The following is a 3,488-nucleotide window of genomic DNA, read 5'->3' on the forward strand; positions in this document are numbered from 1 at the left end:
TTCAGTTCGTTGGTGAATGCAGAGTCGGCGTTGATCGGCGCAGTGTCCCTGGCTTTGTAGTCCGTAATGGTGCGTAGTCCGTGCCACATACTCCGTGTGTCGCCCTGTTGGAAGCGGGACTCCACACGTTCCCGGTACCGGCATTTGGCATCTCTCACCGCTATTATTTTCCCCAGTACAAACTAAGGCCTCCTCAGTTCAATTCATTGGCTTTGTTTTAATGTCAATTCATGATTACAGGGAGTGCAGAATTATTAGGCAAATTAGTATTTTGTCCACATCATCCTCTTCATGCATGTTGTCTTACTCCAAGCTGTATAGGCTCGAAAGCCTACTACCAATTAAGCATATTAGGTGATGTGCATCTCTGTAATGAGAAGGGGTGTGGTCTAATGACATCAACACCCTATATCAGGTGTGCATAATTATTAGGCAACGTCCTTTCCTTTGGCAAAATGGGTCAAAAGAAGGACTTGACAGGCTCAGAAAAGTCAAAAATAGTGAGATATCTTGCAGAGGGATGCAGCAGTCTCAAAATTGCAAAGCTTCTGAAGCGTGATCATCGAACAATCAAGCGTTTCATTCAAAATAGTCAACAGGGTCGCAAGAAGCGTGTGGAAAAACCAAGGCGCAAAATAACTGCCCATGAACTGAGAAAAGTCAAGCGTGCAGCTGCCAAGATGCCACTTGCCACCAGTTTGGCCATATTTCAGAGCTGCAACATCACTGGAGTGCCCAAAAGCACAAGGTGTGCAATACTCAGAGACATGGCCAAGGTAAGAAAGGCTGAAAGACGACCACCACTGAACAAGACACACAAGCTGAAACGTCAAGACTGGGCCAAGAAATATCTCAAGACTGGTTTTTCTAAGGTTTTATGGACTGATGAAATGAGAGTGAGTCTTGATGGGCCAGATGGATGGGCCCGTGGCTGGATTGGTAAAGGGCAGAGAGCTCCAGTCCGACTCAGACGCCAGCAAGGTGGAGGTGGAGTACTGGTTTGGGCTGGTATCATCAAAGATGAGCTTGTGGGGCCTTTTCGGGTTGAGGATGGAGTCAAGCTCAACTCCCAGTCCTACTGCCAGTTTCTGGAAGACACCTTCTTCAAGCAGTGGTACAGGAAGAAGTCTGCATCCTTCAAGAAAAACATGATTTCCATGCAGGACAATGCTCCATCACACGCGTCCAAGTACTCCACAGCGTGGCTGGCAAGAAAGGGTATAAAAGAAGAAAAACTGATGACATGGCCACCTTGTTCACCTGATCTGAACCCCATTGAGAACCTGTGGTCCATCATCAAATGTGAGATTTACAAGGAGGGAAAACAGTACACCTCTCTGAACAGTGTCTGGGAGGCTGTGGTTGCTGCTGCACGCAATGTTGATGGTGAACAGATCAAAACACTGACAGAATCCATGGATGGCAGGCTTTTGAGTGTCCTTGCAAAGAAAGGTGGCTATATTGGTCACTGATTTGTTTTTGTTTAGTTTTTGAATGTCAGAAATGTATATTTGTGAATGTGGAGATGTTATATTGGTGTCACTGGTAAAAATAAATAATTGAAATGGGTATATATTTGTTTTTTGTTAAGTTGCCTAATAATTATGCACAGTAATAGTCACCTGCACACACAGATATCCCCCTAAAATAGCTAAAACTAAAAACAAACTAAAAACTACTTCCAAAAACATTCAGCTTTGATATTAATGAGTTTTTTGGGTTCATTGAGAACATGGTTGTTGTTCAATAAGAAAATTATTCCTCAAAAATACAACTTGCCTAATAATTCTGCACTCCCTGTCACAAAGGCAGCAGCCTAGGCAAAGAAACCCAGACTCACCCATTAGAAGGTTTCTCCCTGTTAAAGGGAGATTTTCTTTTCCACTCTCGCCAAGTGGCTGCTCATAGAGGGCCGTCTGATTGTTGATGTTTTCTCTGTATTTTTGTTTCTGCTTATTGTTTTTGCCAGGCAACAAGTAGGAAATATCAGAGTTAATAAGAACGGAAACAACTACTGCTGCTTAGCTGTACTACTTTGGAAATGATAAGACTCTGGACTCAAAGGCAAATGTTTCCTTTAAAGCATGAATACCAGGAATATATTGTAATCAGACAACTTGGTCTTTAACAGCAAGAGACTATCTTGTGCTTCTTGATGTTTATTGGTTGTTGGCAACACAACCACAGACAGTATATAAAATATGGATGTAGGTTCTGAAATGTAAAGCCAACATACAAGTGCCTTAAAGTTGGATTATTTTAATTGTTACCAGTAAAATGTGTGAATTCATCAGGGAGCAAGGTCCAAAGAGAGCAGAAAACCTACAGAGCTCTGTCACTCTCTGGTGGTCGACAGGGGGATAACTACACTGTGAGCTTTATCACGCTCAGTGCTGTGCAGAGCATTAACCAAATTTTTACCAAGATGGCAAAAAGAAGAGTTAAACCTATTAACCTATTTCAGTATGAGTCCTCTGTGGATGAAGAACAGAATGCGCTGTTTACACTTCAGTTAGGAGAGCTGTCGGTCTCTACTGGAAAACAGAGGCAAGTGCCGGCTTTAACTCAGAGCTGTGAACACACGGTTGTATTTTCATTAGAACTTTTTCAAATAATGTAACTGTAATTTAAAATTTATTTTTTTTGTTATTTCTACAGTAAAGTTCACGCTTTGGCCATTTTTCTGTGCCATAATTTGGTTTTCTTAGAACAATCACACTCATAAGTGGAAAAAAGTGTTCTTTCTCCACGTTTCTCACATCAAAATAAACCAGACTTTCAAAATTTACTGACATCAGTTGTGCATACACTGTTTTGTTTTGAAAATTTTCCACACAATGGGATCAAAAAGGGTACATTATTTATTCACTGCAAATAATCCAAAATTAATTTCAGCTTTGAACTAAGTATCCTGAAAACGCAGTCGTAGCCATCATATTAACTTTAAACATAATAAGGGGTGGGTGCACCGTTCTTGGAAGTACTGCAATACCAAGTCGATGCGTGGAGTGGACGGAGCAAGCCCCTATTCCATCTCCCTGTTCCAAAAATCAATTTAATATATGGTCCCCGGGTAGGGGACGTATCAGATATTAAACTGATAAGAACAGATACTACACTTGATCTTAGCCAAAAGGCCGAGAAGCGATGTCGCATTCAGCTCGGAGGAAACGGCCTGGTTCCCAGCGCCGTCTCTCTGACTCATGGTTTGGAAGCTGAACTGCTGATATTTTGTACTGAATTATCACACAAACAAGAGCAACCATGTTCCCTCACACATCTTATATCGCTGGGTTTGTGTTGCGGTAAATTTAACTTGCGAGCATTTATAACGCAAACGTTATTGCGGCTTCCTGGACACGTGACACGCTTTGATCCAATAGAAAGACCAACACAAATATCACAAATACTTTCACTACATACACGCTAATTATAAATACACGCAATTTATTTATCCATTTATAAAGTCTTTAGACTTTACTCAATGA

At 41.4% G+C, this 3,488-nt stretch overlaps 1 non-coding gene across 1 annotated transcript; it reads right to left on the reverse strand.

Moving 5' to 3' along the window:
- Window positions 1–2,958: 2,958 nt before the first annotated feature.
- LOC146616319 (U2 spliceosomal RNA) lies at window positions 2,959–3,149 on the reverse strand. The gene has a single exon (XR_014906978.1). It is a non-coding gene; the product is annotated as a U2 spliceosomal RNA (small nuclear RNA).
- Window positions 3,150–3,488: the final 339 nt, after the last annotated feature.

Source organism: Diplotaxodon limnothrissa, linkage group LG16 (assembly GCF_057381915.1).
Source record: "Diplotaxodon limnothrissa isolate DT_005_m linkage group LG16, D_limnothrissa_male_GT1.1, whole genome shotgun sequence".
Lineage (NCBI taxonomy): Eukaryota > Metazoa > Chordata > Actinopteri > Cichliformes > Cichlidae > Diplotaxodon > Diplotaxodon limnothrissa.